Source organism: Biomphalaria glabrata, chromosome 13 (genome assembly GCF_947242115.1).
Source record: "Biomphalaria glabrata chromosome 13, xgBioGlab47.1, whole genome shotgun sequence".
NCBI classification, from domain to species: Eukaryota; Metazoa; Mollusca; class Gastropoda; family Planorbidae; genus Biomphalaria; species Biomphalaria glabrata.
This window is the reverse complement of record NC_074723.1, coordinates 566,494-578,747: the sequence shown is the minus strand read 5'-3', so window position 1 is coordinate 578,747 and position 12,254 is coordinate 566,494. Positions and strand designations below refer to the sequence as shown.

Below are 12,254 nucleotides of genomic sequence, written 5' to 3'. Positions count from 1 at the left end.
AATACTAAGAGTAAAGTTACTAGGAGACAATTCAGAAGTAAAGTAACAAACAATATTACACAAGAAAAATACGTAAAAATACTTTAAAAAAAAAAACAAGCTTATATTAGTGTAATTGTATCAATTAGTTTGGATCGGTCATGTAATTAAATTTGTAATAGATCTAGACTAACAATAAGTCTGTGCGATTAGAAATATTTCTACCTATTGTTTTTGTTTAGCGCAATTTCCTGCCCTTAGCTCTCTCTTATGGCAGCCTCTTTGTGGAATAGTGTGGTGGCTTGTTTGAACTCAATGGGGACCATATTCACCTGTTGCTTGCAAATCCACTTTCCACAAAATAAATGTTTCCGAGCCGCCTCGTTGATACCATGGGAGCTGGAATCTTCAGAAGTCTTTCAACAGCTTGTTTTATATTTTTAAACGCTTTTAGCATTTGAAGGCTCTTAGCATAATTAACATTTTGCTTTTTAAAGTTCTATCTTCAAATTGTTCTAAATCTAGTTCATTTAATCAAGGATTTTTTTCTATTTCTTTTATTATATACTCTTCAATGCTTACTTACAACCTTCACTTCTAGGCCCCAGTATATTCATCATCATCATCACTCCTTTGAGTTCCTCATGGAACATAGGGCCTCGACAAAAACACGCCACTCTCCACGGTCTCTTGCTAGCTTTTTGATGGTGTCCCAGCTCTTCCCGGTCTTCTCTGCTTCTTCAAGTACACTGCGTCGCCATGTTCTTTTTGGTCTTCCTCTGCGTCTTGTTCCCAGGGGGTTCCACTCTAAGGCCTGCCTAGCTCTGTTGCTGGTATCTTTTCTAAGGGTGTGACCAATCCATCTCCACTTTCTCTCTAAGATCTGCACTTCTATATTTTTTTGTCCACTCATCTCCCACAGTTTGGTGTTTTCTACTTTGTCATACGAGTGTATTTTTAGGATATTTCTCAGGCATCTGTTGATGAAGGTCTGTATTTTTTTTGTTGTGGCTTCAGTTGTTCTCCATGTTTCAGAACCATACAGTAGGACAGCCTTGACATTAGAGTTAAAGATTCTTAATTTAGTCTTGTTTGAGATGTAAGGAGATTTCCAGGTTGGTTTTAGCTGTGTAAATGTCTGACGTGCTAGATTTATACGGCGTTTAATGTCTTCATCTGTTTTACCTGATATACTGACTACACTCCCAAGGTATATAAAATTTTCTACTTGGTCTATTGTCTGAGAATCCAATACTATGTCTCCGATTTGTTTATTGTTTACTTTAAGTACTTTAGTTTTTTGATGGTTTATTTTGAGGCCTACTCTTTTTCCTACTTCGCTTAAAGCTGTGACCTTTTCTTGCATATCCTGTAGTCTGTGTGATAATAGGGCTATGTCATCAGCGAATTCCAGATCTTCCAGCTTTTGTGTGAGAGTCCATTGGATTCCTCCCTGTTTGACTCCTGTTGTGACTGGAAATACCTCTGACAGCTTGCCACAGTGGGTTACTTGGCAGGTGAAACCATCATAAAGGTTCTTGATTATGGTTATTATTTTATTGGGGATCCCATAATGTCTCATTACAGTCCAAATAGATTCTCTGTCGACACTATCAAAAGCTTTTTCAAAGTCGACAAAAGTTGCATAGAGAGGAGATTGCCATTCAACACATTGTTCTACAATTATCCTGAGTGTAGCTATTTGGTCAGCACAAGATCTCCCTTTTCTGAATCCGGCCTGTTCTTCCCTTAGGTGTTCATCACATGCTCCCTTTATTCTGTTTAGTAGGATTCTGCTAAAAATCTTGCTTGGTACTGACAGCAAAGTGATGCCTTGCCATTTCTCACATTGTGATAGATCTCCACTCTTTGGTATTTTTATTAGCAAGCCCTTTTCCACTCACCCGGAGGTGTTTCTGTTAACCAAATTTTGTTGAATAGTTTGTGCATTTGGTCAACTATTTCACTTCCTCCTTCTTTTAGGACTTCGGGTGGTATGTTGTCAATTCCAGCCGCTTTACCTGTCTTCATTTGTTTGAGTGCATTCCTTATTTCTTCTTTTGTTATTTCTTCCATGTTTATGTCTAGTGTTGGTCCTGCATTTAGATCTGGTGGATTTCGTGGTTTAGGTCTATTGAGCACTTCTTGAAAATATTCTTTCCTTCTTTCAAGTTGTTCATTTATTGAAGAAAGTAGTTTTCCGTATTTGTCTCGGACTGGATCATTGCAATTAGCCTTTTTGGTACTGAGAAGTTTGGTGATTTTGTATAGTTGTTTTATATCTCCTTTACCTGCTGCTTCTTCTGCCTGTTCTGCCAGATTATTGTAAAATGATCATTTGTCTTGTCTAAGCATTTTGGTGACTTTCTGTGAAACTGCTTGGTAGTCTTGTTTTGATTGTTGCTTGTGGTTTCTTGTTTTTGCCTGTTTAGCGCATTTCCTTTCTTCGATTAATTTCCATGTCTCGTCACTAATCCACTGTTTTTTCTTCTTAGGGTTAAGGCTTAGTACTTCATTGCTTGTTTCAGTAATAATTTCTTTGAAATTTTGCCAAGATTTATCGACGCTTTGTTTGGCCTCATCTAGTTGTAGCACAGCAAATCTATTTTGAAGGAATAGTTGGAATTCCTTTTTAATCTGGGTGTTGTTGAGCTTGTCTAGGTCAAATCTTTTCCTTTTGTTTCTTTCTGTTTTATTGCTGGCCAGCTTCATTTTTAGTTTGGCAACAACTAGGTGGTGGTCTGAGCCAATATCTGCTCCTCTTCTGTTTCGTACATCTAGTAATGTGCTTCTCCAGTTCCGCCATATGGTAATGTGGTCGATTTGATTCTCTGTTTTATTGTCTGGTGAAACCCATGTTACTTTGTGGCATTTTTTGTGGGGGAAAATGCTGCCTCCTATCACTAATTCATTAAATGTGCAGAAGTCTGCAAACATTTCTCCATTTTCGTTTATGGTGCCAAGTCCATGGGTGCCCATACTTTTCTCTCTCTCTCTGTTGTCACTTCCCACTTTGGCATTCAAGTCTCCCATGACGATCAAAACATCTCTTGTAGGTATTTTGTCAACTATACTTTGCAGTTGGTCATAGAATGTATTTTTGTCAGTATCACTTGCAAGGTTGGTGGGAGCATAGCACATAATGATGTGAACATTTTTGAACTTAGACAAAAATTTGGCTCTAATTATTCGTTCTGAAACTGGTTCCCATTCTAAAAGACTTTTGAAAGCTTCCTTGTTTAGTAGTAGTGCTACACCATTTTCATGTAAGTCATCTTCTTTTTCCTTTCCAGAGAAGAGAAGGGTTTCTCCTGATTGCAGTCTTGTTTCACCGAATGTGTTCCATCGAACTTCACTCATTCCCAGGATCTGTAGTTTGTAGTTGGCCATTTCCTTGGCAATTTGTGCACACCTACCTGGTTCTAGTAAAGTACGGACATTCCATGTTCCCAAGTTAAATGCTGCCTTCTGAATAAGGAAGTGTTTCTTTTTCATTGGTTTAAGTAGAGTGGTCGGCCTCACAGGATTCGTTCGACTTTCCCTGCATAGCTTCATAAGTCTCCTTTGTGGAGCTCTACTTTCGCCTCTGACAATGTTTAGTGTTTGTGTTTTTGTTCTGGTTTCTATAACACTTTTTTTTTTTCCATGGACAGGTTGTTAGCCTATCGCACAACCCCTGTGTCCCGGGGAGGGGGATGCACCTTTTGTCTGGCCTCTTTCCTAACAGACCTGTCCGGCTTGGTAGTACCTGCCAGGAGTGATGAGCTCCCGCCGGTATAGCTCTGAGGGTCATTGAGGCACTCAAGCTGTCACACCACGGCAAGGTATGTGCATCAGGTGACAGCCCCAGTATGTTGCTGGTATATTTTTGTTGGCTGCTGGCTTCACCATCCCACCACATGTAAATTGTAAGAATTCTTAAATTCTATAGACTATTTTCAGTAGATATTATACCAAAGAAAAAGCTTTTTTTTTTGTTTAATGAAATTTAATAATAGTTGAATCTTTTTTTTAAAACATTATAAACACCCAAGGACATACATTTTTTTTTAAATTTCAGTGTACCCTGTAGATATAAGCTGTACATTCAGAATGGACAAGAGTATCTTTCCCTTTGCCTACAGAACACATGCTCATGGATTAGGTAAGAGTTAGAATTTTTCTCTTTTCTCCTCTTCAAGATAAACTATTTCACTTCCTCATGTCTCACACACTAACTAGAAAATGGATTAGGGTCAAACTAGATCTAGGTAACAGCCTTGTGCCTTTCAGTTCTCTTCCACCCTAACTATTGTTCCAGGTTGAGTCATCACTGGTTACCAACACAATGGTTCTTATCATAAGATTGGCAAAGGAAATCCACAATGGCCACAAGTGAGTTAGCTTGACAATATTATATTAACATTAAGAAATTATATGTAAAGACTAAGCAATATTTTCAAGACAATATCGAGCACTGTCTATTATATCCTTTGTATAGGCTTTTTACCCAGTGAAAGATATTATTGAAGTCAAACCTGGAGATGCTTTGGTATGTTTTTAGAATTCCTACTACATTTATTTTTTGTTATACATTCATTATTCTATAATGCTAGGACAAATTTGTACAAATACTCCTTCTTCCCTAGTGCTATTAGAGCATGGAATGGGTTGCCTGAGCTAGCCAGGAAAACCAGTGACTTGGCAGAATTTAAGTCATTGGTTAATATGCATAACTAAATGCATGACGCGTAGGACGTAATCATCTTCTTTTTTGAAGTAACGTCTGTATTATATAAGATAAGATAATGAAATTTTCAGTTAATGTGTTTTTTTTATTTGTTGAAAATTGAATTGTTGGACCTAATCATTTAAGAAATTACATCACATTCATTCTCTAGAAAATTGGTAAAAGTAAGATTGTTTTTTTTTTAAAGAATTTTTATAAGAAAAGTTCACTAAGCAATGTCTAGAACGTACTGATATTTTATGTTAAAAAAAACAAACTATATTGTTATGTTCATATGTTTAACTAGTTGTTTATTTCTTGTATACTAAGTGATTGGTTTTCATGTCTGTTTTAGGCAACCTATTCCATCTCTTTAGAGAGTATACACTTTAAGGCACTGCACATTTTAATGTTTTTTGTTGTTTTTTTTACATTGAATGATCAAATAAAAAAATATGATTGTTATTCCCAAGACATCACATTCTTTCATAGGTAAACAAATGTGTGATATTTATTTGCTAATTTCTTTTTTGTTTTCACTTCCTATGTAGGCTGCTAGATGTACTTATAACTCAAGTTCAATGGATCATACTGTTGGGTGTTGGGTTAGTGTATTGACTTGTATTGTATTTTCACCTCATTTGTATTTATTTTCTAAATATGTGTGCTGATAATAATTTAACCATTAGTTCAATAATTATTTTATTATTCATTCTTTTTAAATGTATTATACTGTGTTTAACAAGTCATGAAAGGATTTTTTCCAGTCATCATCATTAATTTAAGGTTTACAAGTAAAGAGGGGGCAGCAGGGTGGCTGAGTGATAAAGTGCTTGACTTCCGCACCAGGGAATCCCAGGTTTGACTCCTGGTCAAGACTGGAATTTTTAATGTTGTGATCTTTGGGCACCTCTGAGTCCAACCAGCTTTAATGGATACCTGTTGTTAGTTGGGGAAAAATAAAGGCGGTTTTCATTATACTTGCCACATAACACCATCGTTAACCAGAGGCCACAGAAACAGATGACCTTTACAACATCTGCCCTATAGACCACAAGGTCTGAAAGGCACTACATTTTTATGTAGGAAAAACTTTAAAGTATTAGTCCTCAGAAAATATACAACTTAGTAAGGGACTTGACTGTAGCATTTGTATGAATCTAATGATTGACAGTCCATTAAGTTCCTTCACTCATTAAAAAAATGTGCCACATGACCTTAATTTTTTTGATCCTCTTGTAAATTAATAATGTACTATTGAAATTGTAGTTTGTATACCATAATTAGAAGCAAACTAAATAAACCCAACTATTTAAAATTCTTATTGACAATAAATATATCCTTTTGCAGGTCTACAGGAAATGATGAGATGTGCAATTTTTATATTATGTTCTACACGAACAGCTCTGTGGCTAATCCTTCATGGCATTGTGGCACTAATGAACTTCCACAACTGACAGGAGATAACTTTGCCAAAGATGTCAGCGTTCCACTTCCACCAAATCCAGCACTTGAAGAAGCAGCCATAGGATCTCACCACCATTCTGGCATAAATCATCCAGATGAAGCCAATGGTTAGTTTTGTAGCATATAGAAGCAATTCAATTAATTGTTATGCATTGTTAAACCTTAATTTTGTTTTGTTGTAAATAGATTTTTTTCTTGAGCAATTAGAATCATCATTTATTTGTATTACAAGTGATATATTGAATACACTGTCACTTTCCAGAGAACTTGTACCAAGACACATAAACTCAAGACATATTGATGCCTTGTGCTAAGCCTAATACAGTAAGTGTTTATGAAATATAAAGAAAAAAGCTTATCCCACAAGCTGACATTCAAGTTTTAGATGTACTAAGAAAATATTGTGATGGTTGCTGGTATTTTTTAAATTCAGTCCTGTGTTATTTCTAAACAATTCTTTATCCAAAACCAAATTTTTAAAACATGGGCTAACTTTGGAAAACATTTGTTTCTTAATCAAGATATTGAGAGGGATTTATCTGTGAAGAAATTGAGTTAGGCATACTATTGTTGAAATGAGAAGATTACTGAAACTTTACAGATCAGATTATGTCCACCTGCTCTCCATTGAAAGTATTTTAACACAAGTAAGGGCTCAAGGTAGCAAATGTAATTTCCAAGATATAAGCTGCATGATCTGTGATAAAGTTCTGAGTTGTGTTCTTAGGAACACCTGACCAACTTATTGGTAAAACATTGAAAGGAGGTTCATTAACATATATGCAGTGCAGTGAACAAAATAGTTTGGCAGTAATGCATTAAGAACATCTGGGTTAACATTGACAAAAGAAATAGAACACTTCAACAAGATACACTGAGTGTTTCATTGGGAACGTTTAAGAAGAGAGAACTTATTCTGCAATTCTTTCTATTAATAATCCATCATGTTGCTTGTATCACCTTTACAAAAGGTTCCTTTTCACCTATTCCTTACTATTGCTAAAAAAAAAAAATCTAGACTTTAAAGTCAGTAAAAAAGTAATTGAAGATCAGATTTCTCCTGTCTCTACCATTACTTGTCAATACTCACACACACAACATGTAGGAATTAAAATGTTATCAAGAATGTCATGTTCTTTCTTTAAAGGTGTAGGTCTCAGGGTCGGCAGGAAAACATCAATTAAGACTATTGTACTCCAGGTACACTACGCAAAGATTTTTGAAGGTTAGTTTTATTTACTAATATATAAATGTAGATGAACCTATAAAATTGTATTCTATGGAATTATTGACAAAAAATTTAGACAATGTATTAGAATGCATTATGGGGGTGCGGTGGCTGAGTTGTTAAGTGCTTGGCTTCCAAACCTGGCGTCCTGGGTTTGAATTTCAGTGAAGACTGTGATTTTTAATTTCGGGATTTTTAGGGCACCCCTGAGTCCACCCAACTCTAATGGGTATCTGACTTTAGTTGGGGAAAGTCAAGGCAGTTGTGCTGCCCATTAACCATTGGCCAAAGAAACAGATGACCTTTATGTCATCTGCTCTATAGACCACAAGGTCTGAAAGGGAAACTTTTCTTTATTAGAATGCATCATTGAAATGATTTGAAAACTCAAACTTCAGATTTTTTTCCTTATATGAACTTAGTCATAGAAATTGATTAGATGTCATTGTGTCAACTAAATTGTTATTTCTCTTTCTGCTAACATTTTATTTCATTATGTATACCTTAAACAATATTTCATTCAGTGATGTTATTCCATAATGTTTTATGTAACACTTCAATCTATTTTCTTTAGTAACTACCAATATATTTCAGACTTAGAACCTGCAGATAACTCTGGACTTAAACTTTACACAACCCACCAAAAGTTAGTAGTTCATCTTGAAATAATTCTCTTGTATTAGATTATTATTGATATATTTGCCCCTCCTCACCCCCCCCCCTGGAAAAAAAAAACTGCATGTTTTGACACCTTGTATTTGTCATCTTCACTAGGCCTCAGTATGTTGCTGGTATATTTTTATTAGATTCTGGGGACTTCACCATTCTTCTACATACTAATTGTAAGTTTTCATAATTTTTTAAAAATATTACATTGTCTGCTTAACAACTAGTTTACTACTTTGAATTGTATTAGAAGATAGTGTGTGTGTGTGTGTAAATTATGTTAAACCTTTATGTATGATGATGGCCAATAGATTACTATGAACATTGCCAAACTCATTTCTAACCATAACAAAAATAATCTGAAAAAAAAAAAAAAGATTATAATTTTTATTGATTGTTATGTTTTTTTTAAGAATAGATTACTTATATTTATAGATTTTAAGAATCAAAAGTTTCTTTTAATTTTATTCAAATGTGGTTTTAATAAGGAACAGTGTAGTCGTATTTTTGGTTATTATGATTTTTCTCATACAACTTAAGGATCTAATCACAGATGAATTGCATAACTTTCACCTAATTACTTCAGATTACATTGATTTTCATGTGTTTAAAGTTAAATAAAATTGTACAAGAAAACATACAGAATTCAACATGGTCTTCTAATAATATTTTGATGATGGCCTGATTAAAATCTGACTGGTCAATCAAATTTCCTCTCATAAAATCGAAAGAACTTATTTGTCTTTGCCCTTCATAAAATGTAAAGAAGTTATTTTTCTTTGTCCTTCAGTGTATCCAGTAGACATCAGCTGTACATTCATGATGGACAAGAGTATCATCCCCTTTGCTTTTAGAACACATGCACATGGTCTAGGTAGGAGACAAAACACTGTCTTAAAATATCTCTTTGTAATGTCTAAGATTTTATCATATCTCTTCTAATTGTTATTAATTGTAATGTTCTTCAGGTACAGTCATAACTGGTTATCAATACAATGGAACGTATCATGAAATCGGTAAAGGAAATCCACAATGGCCACAAGTAAGTCTTAAAGTGACCATATTTGATATTAAATTATTCTAACATTATATGATCTCATACAAACTTACACTTAAAGTGCCACATGTTTATGATATGAAATGTTCTTTCAATTTATTTTTTTTTAAACAAATCTAAAGGCCTTCTATCCAGTGAAGGAAGTAATTGAAGTCAAACCAGGAGATGCTTTAGTAAGTCTGATATAAATATTTACCAACTGTAATGTCAGCTTTTCTTTTTCTGAATTATTATTAAAGCTCTTATGGTATTTTTTGTCTAAATTTGAAATGTAACTTATGTTCCAGGCTGTTAGATGCACTTATAACTCAAGCTCGATGGATCATCCTGTTGGTGTTGGGTGAGTTTCTTGAAGGTTTAGCTTTTAACTCTAAAATTGAAACAAACTAACTAAAAGTAGTCAAAATTGCTGAAATGTGATTTCTGTTTACAAATTCTGTCATCAGCAACATAATTTTTTTTAAAAATAAAACATTCATCTGTAATATGGACACCTAATAAATAATTGGAGAAAGAAACAAAACTGACTTAAAAAAAAGTAAAGAAAAATATATTTGTTGAAAAACTTCATCTCTAATATTAACTTTAAACATAAGAAAGATTAATATATTTCAATTAAACCAATTTAGAGTTGTTCACTTACTGATGATAGTTTCTGATGCAGGTCAACAGGCAATGATGAGATGTGCAATTATTACATCATGTTCTACACAGACAGTTCTGTGGCTGACCCATCAGGAGAATGTGCTTTCAATGAACTTACACAGCTGACTGGAAAAAACTTTCCCATAGATGTCAGCGTTCCTCTTCCACCCAATCCAGCCCTTGAAGAAGCAGCTATAGGATCTCATCACCATGCTGGCATGAATCATCCAGGTGAAGCCAATGGTAAATTTTTTCTCAAAAGCTTTAAGCACAACATTGCCAATAAGATTGCATAGTCTTGTAATGTTTTCAGTCTATTGTTTGTTGGCTTGTGTTGTGCATGAACAGAGCAAATTTTAAAATATTGTTCAGCATTTCTGATTCTTTTTTATCTGTAGTTGACTTTGAAGACAAATAACAAACCCCCAACCTATAAAAGGCACTGACGACATAATAACAGAAAACCTTAAAAAGGCTGAAACCTTCAATAAATGTTTTGCCAGCATTAACAAGTCAAAGCCAAGAAAACAACAGGGCCAGGCCTTTAGTAATATCTTAAAGAAAGAAGAAAAAGCTCCAACAGTCAACTGTCAGATCTTTGACACTCCCTTCACTCTACACGAGCTCAATACTGCCCTAAAAAGCCTCAAGTCAAGAAAATCCCTTGGTCCCGATAAAATAAGAAATGAAATGATTCGGGGACTAGGACCACAGGCCCAAAACTGTATACTTAACTTTATCAACCATACATGGTAAACTTGAGACATACAACAGGAACGGAGAACCGCAAACATAATACCCATTTTAAAGAAAAATAAACCACCTGGAGACCCAAAAAGTTATAGACTAATATCTCTAACATCCAACATTGGCAAAATGTCTGAAAAAATGATCAATAACCGACTTTATTGGTGGCTAGAAAGCACTTGCTCACTCCACAATGCACAAGCTGGCTTCAGGAAAGCAAGTAGAACAGAAGACCACCTCTTTCGTTTTATCCAGGACACAGTAGAAGGGTTTCATGAAAACAAGCACACTACAGCAGTATTTATAGATTTGCAGCAAGCCTATGATAGAGTGTGGAGAAAAGGTCTATTTTTGAAGATGAAAAAAATGGGCATCCATGGAAAAATGTACAGCTGGATCAGGGCATTCTTAAAAAACAGAACCATCCAAACCCGATTCGAAGGTGCCATCTCTAGTAAAAAAAGTTTGGAAGAAGGACTACCACAAGGTTCAGCCCTTAGCTGCACTCTCTTTCTAATCTTCATGAATGCCCTCCCGGACCTCATTTCGGTCAATAAGGCACTTTATGCAGACGACCTTTTAATTTGGACTACAGAGAAATATCCAGTACTGACTAGATCCAAACTAAATAGAGCCCTCACAACTATCTCCACATATTCAAAATTATGGAAAATGGAATTAAACAAAGAAAGTAAGTTTATTCAATCTTTAGCCACAGCAACAAAACAGCAAAAAGAAACTACATCCTAAAAATAGATTCACAGCCAATAAATAAAGAAGAAAATCCAACATATCTTAGTGTAAAACTAGACCAAAGACTGTCTCTAAAACACTTTATGGCAGATTTGAAAGAAAAGGCATCACAAAGATTAAACATAATAAAACACCTAGCAGGAACATCCTGGGGAGCTGAAAAGAAAACCTTAAGACAGTTATACACTGGATACGTCAGATCTGTAATGGATAACTGTCTCTCCATACAAGTAGCTGCCAACAAAACCTATCAATCATCATTAGATACAATCCAAAACAAAGCCTTGTGGCTAATTAGTGGAGGTATGAGAACTACTCCCACAGCAGCCTGTGAAATAGACTCCAATATTGAACCTCTTAAGTTAAGGCGCAACAGAGCAGCATTAGAAACTATTGAGAGATACAGAAGGTTGGAGGACGATCATCCAAATAAATTACTAACACAGAGAAATAGGAAAAACAATTAAAAAAAAATAAAGGACTCTGATTCAACTTACTGACGAACTAGCCCTAAAACACCACCTACCCAATAACAGAGAAAAAATTACCAGATTTTCAAACATTACACCCGGACTAAGCTACAATTAACCAACCATCAAAACACATTTACTAAATAACACCTTAACAAAAGAATCAAATCCACTGGAGCTTGAAACAATTGAAAGCTATCAAAAAACAGCTATCCATATTTATACAGACGGATCGGCTTTCAAAGCCACCATCAATGCTGGTCTTGGTGCCTTCCTGGTCTTCCCTAAAAATAATCACAAACCGAAATTGAGGCAATTACCATAGCACTACAGACAGTGGAAAACAAATTATATGAAGGAGTGCAACCACCATCAGATATTGTTGTCTTTACAGACTCCCAATCTACTCTGCGAGCACTTAACAGCAGCACCTCAAACAGCCCAAGAGAGTTGACAACACTCATTGTGATAATCCATCAGATGATATCAAAATTAAATATCAATATCACACTACAGTGGATCCCTGGACACATT

At 35.1% G+C, this 12,254-nt stretch overlaps 1 pseudogene; it reads left to right on the top strand.

Moving 5' to 3' along the window:
• LOC106053614 (uncharacterized) overlaps positions 1-12,254 on the top strand; it is a 33,064-nt pseudogene that overhangs the window by 14,044 nt on the left and 6,766 nt on the right.